The sequence below is a fragment of the Rattus norvegicus genome, chromosome 1, assembly GCF_036323735.1.
Source record: "Rattus norvegicus strain BN/NHsdMcwi chromosome 1, GRCr8, whole genome shotgun sequence".
Taxonomy (NCBI): Eukaryota; Metazoa; Chordata; class Mammalia; order Rodentia; family Muridae; genus Rattus; species Rattus norvegicus.
The window spans coordinates 212,530,501-212,539,316 of NC_086019.1; the positions used below are offsets into that span (position 1 = coordinate 212,530,501).

At 49.5% G+C, this 8,816-nt stretch overlaps 1 long non-coding RNA gene across 4 annotated transcripts in view; it reads left to right on the forward strand.

The window, feature by feature from the left end:
* Positions 1 to 8,816, forward strand: part of LOC120097382 (uncharacterized) — a 60,544-nt gene that overhangs the window by 22,989 nt on the left and 28,739 nt on the right. The window contains exon 1 of one of the 4 annotated variants that reach the window (XR_005494731.2): positions 8,656 to 8,763. The exons of the other annotated variants lie outside the window; for them this stretch is intronic. This is a non-coding gene — a long non-coding RNA (uncharacterized LOC120097382). Of the gene's footprint in view, positions 1 to 8,655; positions 8,764 to 8,816 lie in introns of those variants that run through there. 4 annotated transcript variants of the gene reach the window in all.

Here is an 8,816-nt window from a genome sequence, read left to right on the forward strand (position 1 = left end):
GGTCTACATCATAGTTCCAGAACAGGTAAGGATGCTATAATGAGACCTGTCTCAAAACTAAGTAAATACAAGTGATAATCTGGGACACGGTTTACTTAGCATAGGTGAAGCTGTATTCCAGCCCTGTCATTGCGTGCGCACACACACACACACACACACACACACACACACACACACACCCTGTTCAGCCTTCCTCTGGTTCCAGCATCAGCACTGGGCGTAGCCAGAGCTGAGAAATTGCCTCAGCCAGCAAAGGTGCAGTCAGAGTCATCCCTGCACTGACTCATCCCCTGGCTTCCTGCTCAGTGCTGATCTGTGGATGTCAACAAGACTCAGGACAAAGACTTCCTTAGGAAAGCTCCTGTCAATGATTGGCAGCCATGATTGACAGCCACTACACCCCTACATGAAACCCAGGGTTTCTTACTGAAACTGCCAAAGCAAAGCTGACTCTCGTGGCACTGGAGGGGGAGAGTCATGCCTCTGGGCATATTGCATTCAATGCCTGAGACAGTCAGAATAAGGGGTCCGATCCCCTGGAACTGGTGTTATGGATGTTGTGAGCCACCGTGTGGGTGCTGGCTTCGGAACCCAGGTCCTCTGCAAGAGCAACAACTGCTCTTAGCTGCTGAGCCATCTCTCTGGTCCTCAATTCAGTTCTCTCTGTGCGACAGACAAATTGGGACAAAGCTTTCTGCAAGGCACAGCTGCTAACAAACACTAAGGCAGGAGCAGGCTTAGGCTGCTGCCTCCTGGGAGCTAAGATTTCCTCGGAGGAGCAAAACAGCAATCCCAGTCAGAGACCGACTTCGGAAGTTTTTGAAAAAAGTTAGGAGAGGATTGGGGTGACTGCTTGGTAAATAAAGGTGCTTGCCTACAAGTTTGAGTGCCTGAATTCAGTTCTCAGGATCCACAGGATAGAAGAGCACATAGATTCCTCCAAGTTGTCCTAAGTTTGATTTTCTCCACACATGCACCATGACAAATGCACACACACGCACGCATGTACACACACACACACACACTATAATTTTTTTAATTAAAAAAAAGATGATGAAATAAAGGGAACCAGAAGAGGCAAGAAATGTTGAGAGGAGTCTAAGGATGGGAAGGAACCAACTCTGAGAAGATAGGAAATCCTGACAGAACTGGAGTGGGCAGTCAGGGTCGGGAAGCTGGGTTGCTCCAGGTAGGGTCCCAGAGATGTCCCTGTATGGAAGGGCTGCTCTCTCAGGAAGGCAGAGGTATTTCTAGTTTGCCTACATCTGTGTCTCGTAGCAACCAGGCATTTTTTTTAGGTGCTGATGAATTTGAAATCCTGTCTTAACCCTGCCTGTGGGTTGAAGCCAGCATCACTTGCGTTGAAAACAATGCTCGTGGGTTGGGGATTTAGCTCAGTGGTAGAGCACTTGCCGAGCAAGCGCAAGGCCCTGGGTTCGGTCCCCAGCTCCAAAAATAAAAAAAAAAAAAAAGAAAAGAAAAAAAGAAAAAAAGAACCAAAAAAAAAAAAAAAAGAAAAGAAAAGAAAACAATGCTCGTGTCTCCTCCCTATGAGAAGGACAGTGGCCAAGACACCCACTGAGGACCCTGGAGACTGAGGAAGCCCAGCTCCCCGCATCAGATGCTCCTAGCCCATCTCTTCTCCTTAGCTGGAGCTGGAGAAGGTCAGGCCTGAGGTAGACTCTACCTCCATTTGCCTCTAGAGAGCACAGCCCAGACCCGGGTGGGAGGGGGTGTCAGAGCTCAGAGCTTCCAGGCAAAAGGAGACACTGCCTTCCACTTTGTTGCTATGGGGAAGCCCAAAGGACTCCACTGACACAGGAGAGGGTTCAAACAGCCAGCAGAGCTGGAAATTTATTCAGGTCCTAGTTACAGTACACACTTATAATCTCAGCCCTTCAGCTGCGGAGGCTGGATTTCAAGAGAGGACAGCCAGGCCTACATAGCAACTTGGAGATCAACCGTCCTTGGGACTTATTTGGTTTTGTCAAGAACAGGTCACTATGTAACCAGTGCTCAAGGCTCCTGGACACACGTAGGTGCTCATTTGGTGAATGAATGAGCCAGGAAGAAGGAGTGGGTATTGAGACCTTTCTTAGAAGTGATAGGGAGGGGTTGGGGATTTAGCTCAGTGGTAGAGTGCTTGCCTAGCAAGCGCAAGGCCCTGGGTTCGGTCCCCAGCTCCGGAAAAAAAAGAAAAAAAAAAAAAAAAAAAAAAAGAAGTGATAGGGAAAGAGTTCACCGTTGGTGGCAGGAATCAAAGATCTGCTGGGTCTGGATTCACATTCCATGGAGCAGGAATGAGGGCCTGGAAAAGCATAAATCTTTCCATTACTGTGCGATGTGAGGATAAACCTAAACTAACCCGGAGTTCCGGTTTGGTCCTAAAGCCATCCACCCACACTAATGCTTTGGGTTTGCTGAGTTCCAGATTCCTCTGCCCCAGGCTTTTGTCCGCCAAGCTTCACTGCAGCCACTCGAGCTAGGGATTGGGGAGGGAGAGACGACCCTGGTTTTTTGGCAACCGTAGTACAGAAAGGCAGAAGGAGCGAAGCCCTAAACTTTCATTTCCCAAGGCACTAAAGTGATGCATTGGAGAGGACGCAGGCAAAAAAGGGTGTGCCCTTCAGCCCCGGCTAACCGCACTGCGGAAAGCGGGGACTCGAGCGCCCCTGCCGGGCAGCCTGGGAAGGATTCGCAAAGGAGGAGCAAAAGGCATCAACAATGAACCTAACAAGCTGTAAGCCAAGGAGAGCCTCTTGTGTGGACAAGAAATAGCCAGGGAGAGCAGGACTTGGTGTGAGAGAGGGAGATCTGGGAGCCCGTGCAAGGCACTAAGATACCACGAGAGGCGCCACAAAGGTGCGGGGCTGGGTGCTGACTGGGAGGCAGAGCAGAGACGCAGCAGATGTATCTAACTTGTAGTTCACAGGATACCGCGTCCCAAGAGAGCTATGAATGCAGCGAAACACAATTGGAGATGACGACGTCATGTCACAATGTCAAAAGGTTGGACACTACTGCCTGAGTCTTGCTCCGAAGCTGGGCCCTTCATCCCATTCCCAAATTTTGGGAAAGCCCTCTCCTTTCGGTCATTCCTGATGTTTTCTTGCATGCATGGTGGCTCCTGGTCTGGGGACCCCAGGGTCACTCTTTCTAGAGCCCCTTCTGCCCTGAGGTCTCTCCTCCTGAGTCTGGAACTCTGTGTGCTGCAAGGGTAGAAGCCTGACTGCTGGTAATAGAACCAAGAGCCGCCTGTCCCGCTCCACTGAGTTCTAGAAGACTGGCCTGTCATCTGCTAGATCTCAACAGGTAGACAGCTATGCTGCATATCCCTCCCATGCCCTCCTAGTGACTATAAACACCCTGAGGGCCAGAGGGCCACCTCCCCTACTTGTTCAGGTCCAGGAAGAAGGAATCTGCAGCCATGACCTGGATCTCTCTGAGCCAGATCTTTCTAGACTGGAGAATCACATCCAGCCCTCCTCTACAGGAAACAGGATCTAGGCTGACAGGGTAAAGGTGTAGCACAAAGAGTCCTGGAAATACCAGACATGGTGGTGCACACCTGTAATCCCAGCACTCAGGAGGCAGAGGCAGGTAAGTTCGAGGCCAGCTTGCTCTACAGAGTGAGTTCCAGGTCAGCCAGAACTACAAAGTGAGATAAGACTCAGAAACAAGCAAAAGGATCCAGTGGAGGTGACACCCCTGAGGGTGGGGGGAAGGACAGGATCCCCTTCCCAGCCTCATTCACTGTGGCTCAGCTCCTGCTGATTGTGCCTTAGTCCTCTGTTCCTTCTTTGGGAAAACCCAGGTGACACCTTCCTCCCCAGGTGACATCCTCCTCCCCAGGTGACATCCTCCTCCCCAGGTGACACTCTCCTCTCCAGATGACACCCTCCTCCCCAGGTGACATCCTCTTCCCCAGGTGACATCCTCCTCCCCAGGTGACACCCTCCTCCCCAGGTGACACTCTCCTCTCCAGATGACACCCTCCTCCCCAGGTGACATCCTCTTCCCCAGGTAACACCCTCCTCCCCAGGTGACACCCTCCTCTCCAGATGACATCCTCCTCCCCAGGTGACACCCTCCTCTCCAGATGACACCCTCCTCCCCAGGTGACACCCTCCTCCCCAGGTGACATCCTCCTCCCCAGGTGACACCCTCCTCTCCAGATGACACCCTCCTCCCCAGGTGACACCCTCCTCCCCAGGTGACATCCTCCTCCCCAGGTGACACTCTCCTCTCCAGATGACACCCTCCTCCCCAGGTGACACCCTCCTTCCCAGGTGACATCCTCCTCCCCAGGTGACACCCTCCTCCCCAGGTGACATCCTCCTCCCCAGGTGACACCCTCCTCCCCAGGTGACATCCTCCTCCCCAGGTTACATCCTCCTCTCCAGATGACATCCTCCTCCCCAGGTGACATCCTCCTCCCCAGGTGACATCCTCCTCTCCAGATGACATCCTCCTCCCCAGGTGACACCCTCCTCCCCAGGTGACACCCTCCTCCCTAGTCTTGGGCCTCCTAATTCTGTACGCACTACTTCATCCCTTGAGCCCTGCACTGTCTGCCTCCAGGATGCCTCAATGCGTCTTGTTCCTTCCATGGCCGTGTGTCTTCTGAATAAACTTGGGGTCCCTTGGGCTCCTCAGTCCTCTAGGGACTTGACTGTTCTCTGAGCTCCACTCTGTTGCTCTAGCCTAGAGCTGCCTGAGAAGGCCTTAGCTGTGGGACTCAGTCTGTCCTAGGAGCAGGCCAGCACCTCCTTCAAGGTATGGAAATGAGGGTGCTGCCACACACTTCGCAACCCTAAAGAGACCTGGTTTGTTCTGCCCTCTGTGTGAAAGGCTCAGGTATGTCCAAGTTCACATTGCTACCAGCAATAGTGGGGCCAGGCCAGAGTCAGCCCAGCTCTGACAGGGAAATCTCAGAAAACCCAAGACCTAAAAGGGCAGAAAAGCTTTTGAGATTAAGTACTAAAACATGAAAGTAAGGCTCTAGGCCTGGTGGCTCACACCCTTAATCCCAGCATTAGAGAGGCAGAAGCAGGCAGATCCTGTGAGTTCAAGGTCAACATAGAGAGTTCCAAGGCAACCAGGGCTGTATAGTGAGACCTTGTGGGGGTTGGGGGGGAAGGCAGTAAGACAAGTGCCAGCCTCAAGGATGGTCAAAAGCGGATCTTTGGGACTTCAGGGAAGGCATTTTGATGATTCATTCATCACTGGTGGAATGTGAACAGCCCTGTCAATCAGAAAGGGTGGCCCAAGGTTATGGGTTTGCTAGAGGTGACAATAGACATTTTTGTATGTCATTTGACTATCTTGACTTTTATTTATACGTATGCATTTGTCTGGGTATAGATTTGTGCATGTAAATACAGCACTCCTAGAGACCAGAAGAGGCCCTTTGATCACGTGGGTCTGGAGTTACATGTCCTTGTGAACTGCCTGACATGGATGCTGTCCTCTGGAAGAGCAGCAAGTTCTCTGGCCACTGGTCCATCCCTCGGGCCTCCAGCAATCTTTCTTTTCTTTTCTCTTTCTTTCTTTCTCTCCCTCTCTCTTTCTCTCTTTTTTAAAAAGATTTATTATGTACACAGCGTTGCACCTGCATGTACACTTGCAGGCCAGAAGAGGGCACCAGATCTCATTATAGATGGTTGTGAGCCACCATGTGGTTGCTGGGGATTGAACTCATGACCTCTGGATGAGCAGTGCTCTTAACTTCTGAGTCATCTCTCCAGCCTTTCTCTCTCTCTTTCTTCTCTCTCTCTTTCTTCTCTCTCTCTTTCTTCTCTCTCTCTCTCTCTCTCTCTCTCTCTCTCTCTCTCTCTCTCTCCTCCAAGTACTTGTTGCTTTAGTTCTATGTATGTTAGCGGGGGATGGGGGGAGGCAGGAGGGTTGCTTTAAATTCTAAATGAGCCTAGGATTATAATTCGAGATAAGACCCTGTCTCAAAAGATCCAAGCAGTGGTGGCACACACCTTTAATCCCAACACTCGGGAGGCAGAGGCCAGCCTTGTTTAACAGAGCAAATTCCAGGACAGCCAGGATTATGTAGAAAGAAAGCCTGTCTCAAAGCCCACTACTTGGAAGGCAGAGGCAAGAGGATTTCTGTGAGTTTGAGGTCAGCTTGGTCTACAAAATGAGTTCTGGGACAGCCAGAGGTGTTTCACAGAGAAACCCTGTCTCAAAAAATAAATAAATAGGGGTTGGGGATTTAGCTCAGTGGTAGAGCGCTTGCCTAGGAAGCACAAGGCCCTGGGTTCGGTCCCCAGCTCCGAAAAAAAAAAAAAGAACCAAAAAAAAAAAAAAAAAGAACCAAAAAAAAAAAAAAAAAAAAGAACTTTGAAAAAAAAGAAAAAGAAAAAAATAAATAAAAACAAATAAATAGGGGCTGGGGATTTAGCTCAGTGGTAGAGCGCTTACCTAGGAAGTGCAAGGCCCTGGGTTCGATCCCCAGCTCCGAAAAAAAGAACCAAAAAAAAAAAAAAACCAAATAAATAAAAAAATAAGTAAATGAGAAAGGAAAAAGAGAACAAATTAAATTAAAAAAGAGGGCTGGAGAGTGGGCTCAGCAGTTAAGAACACTTGTTACACTTTCAGAGGACCCAGGTTCAAGTCTCAGCACCCACATGGCATTTCACAGCCCTCTGCATCTGTGTTCCCAGAGAATCTGAACGTCCCACGCACCAGGCACACACATGGTGCACACACTTCCATGCAGGCAAAACTGAATACACATAAAATAACAAAATAAATCTAAAGACAAAAACCAGCCTGGTATTGCACACCCTTGGTTTTAGTACTGAGGAAGCAGGCCAGTCTCTTGTGACTTGAAGCCACTGTGGTCTACATAGTGAGTTTCAGACCAATCAGAACTTGGGGGTGTGGCTTAGTCTATAGAGGGCTTACTTAGCGCTCAGGAAGCTGGGCCTTTGATCCTCAGCACCTGGAAGGTACCCGGGTCTAGCACTCAGGAGGAAATCAAGGAAGATGTCTTCACTCAAATGGGGTGGGTCTGCAAGATGGCGCCGCGGACAAAGGCACTGGAACCCGCACAACCTGCTGTGAGGACTCCCTCAACTTCTCTTCTGACCTCTGTTGTGGGTTACCCACCAGAATAGACTGCTGACATGACTTTAAGCCAATGGAAAGTCTTTATTAGCAGGCTGGCAAATGCCCTGAGTGCTTGAGATCCCAGTGTGGCCGGAGCCTTTCTCAGAGTGCTTGTCATGGGATCTGCTTAAGTCCAACATAATTCAAACACCAGGTTAATGCAGGTGACAAAAATGTATTGTAATCAAGCCGCTACTGATTGATTGATCAGAGCCACAGATCGGACTCGGGAGCTGAAGTGCAGCAAGAGCCGGAGTATCACAGATTATTTAAACTTGAGAATAATAAACACCCGTGTCAAGTTATTGTTACAGTTTCCACCAATTAGGGTAAGAGTTGGTTCCTGGGCCTGGGAACATGACCTTAGTTTGACCTTGCCAGCAAGATGGAGAAGCTGGGGGTTGGAGATTTAGCTCAGTGGTAGAGGGCTTGCCTAGCAAGCGGAAGGCCCTGGGTTCGGGCCTCAGCTCCAAAAAAAAAAAAAAAAAAAAAAAGATGGAGAAGCTGTCCCTGAGATGGCTGGACTCAGACAACTGTCTCCTTACTGCAGAAGCTGTTCAGACATTGGGAAGTCCCCAGCTCCGCCAGGGCCTGGGACCTTGAACTTACTTTCCCCCATGATTAAAGGGAGTCTGAAATTGAAACACCAGTATTTAGAGCAAAGTTTTTGTTTTGTTTCGTTTGTTTGTTTTTGCCTGTTTCCAGCAAGCTTTTTTTTTCTTTTTTTCAGAGCTGGGGACTGAACCCAGGGCCTTCTGCTTGCTAGGCAAGCGCTCTACTACTGAGCTAAATCCCCAACCCTTCCAGCAAGCTTTTAAGCAGAAAAACCATGTTCTGGTTTGACTTCCTTCAGTTAACAAGAAAGGTTGCCCAGAAGGCAACTATAGAACCCAAAATGCAAAGTCAGTGCCTTTAGAGACTGTCCCAGAGCTGTGGAAGTCGATTAGGTCTGTGTTTCACTCTGGCAGGTGGTGCTGCCTGCGTGCTGAGTTTTACCAACTGAATGGAACTTTTATCATGGAGTCAGTTGTGCTAAGGTCTGGGGGCCTGTTACAATCTCCACAGGAATGCCAGAAAATGCACACACACACACACACACACACACACACACACACACAAGCACACACACACTGCTTATACAAATAACTCAAACAATAGTCCTTAAACACCATCTTCTTTCCTACAAGCATAAGAAAGCTATGGTTATTTCTGAAACCAACCAGTGGTTGCTGCCAAGAAACGGAAGTCGAATTTGAGACTCAAAACAACCAAGGGACTCAAGGCTGCTCAGGAAGCCGCTCTGAAGCTTGCATTTAAAACACTGTGACAACTGATAAATTTTATAAATAATGAAAATGAGGTGGGGGTGGGGCTCAAAGTACAACCACCCCGCCCAAGCAGCTTGTTTTCCCAGGATTTCACCTTTACCGCCGGCTTGGTTCTGGAACATGCTTTTGTGGGGCAGAGGGAAGTGCTTCCTTTTCTGGAGTTAAGCACAACTATAAATATCAGTGACACAGCTAGAGATGACTGTGGCTGAGTCTCCCAAACCTGCGTCAGTGATTGCCACCAACCGCGGGTGGCTTCCGACAGCGCTAAAGTGTGTGGGACTCAATTAGGTCCGGAAGGATGAGTTTCTAGGTAAATTGGATAGGATATTCCAGGCAGGGGACTCTTCTGGAGGTAGGGCAGTT